Source organism: Bison bison, unplaced genomic scaffold (assembly GCF_000754665.1).
Source record: "Bison bison bison isolate TAMUID 2011002044 unplaced genomic scaffold, Bison_UMD1.0 scf7180017864066, whole genome shotgun sequence".
NCBI lineage: Eukaryota > Metazoa > Chordata > Mammalia > Artiodactyla > Bovidae > Bison > Bison bison.
This window is the reverse complement of record NW_011494638.1, coordinates 7,868,344-7,868,901: the sequence shown is the minus strand read 5'-3', so window position 1 is coordinate 7,868,901 and position 558 is coordinate 7,868,344.

Genomic DNA, 558 nt, shown 5'->3' with positions numbered 1-558 from the left:
AAGACAAATGACTATTACTGGCAAAAGAAGAAACAATAGCAAAGACGATTGTAAAGACTCCCAGTTCTGTTGCAAATGGTAAAAACTAACCTGAACACTCAACCAACAGATCAATGGGAACCTAGAAATGATGATATTGACCTTTTCTCACCATCAAACGACTTCAGTCAACTAAAGCTTCAGTTCAGTTTAGTCGCTCAGTCATGTCCGACTCTTTGCGAACCCATGAATCGCAGCACGCCAGGCCTCCCTGTCCATCACCAACTCCCGGAGTTCACCCATACTCATGTCCATCGAGTCGGTGATGCCATCCAGCCATCTCATCCTCTGTCATCCCCTTCTCCTCCTGCCCCCAATCCCTCCCAGCATCAGAGTCTTTTCCAATGAGTCAACTCTTCACATGAGGTGGCCAAAGTATTGGAGTTTCAGCTTCAGCATCATTCCTTCCAAAGAACATCCGGGACTGATCTCCTTTAGAATGGACTGGTTGGATCTCCTTACAGTCCAAGGGACTCTCAAGAGTCTTCTCCAACAACACACTTCAAAAGCATCAATTCT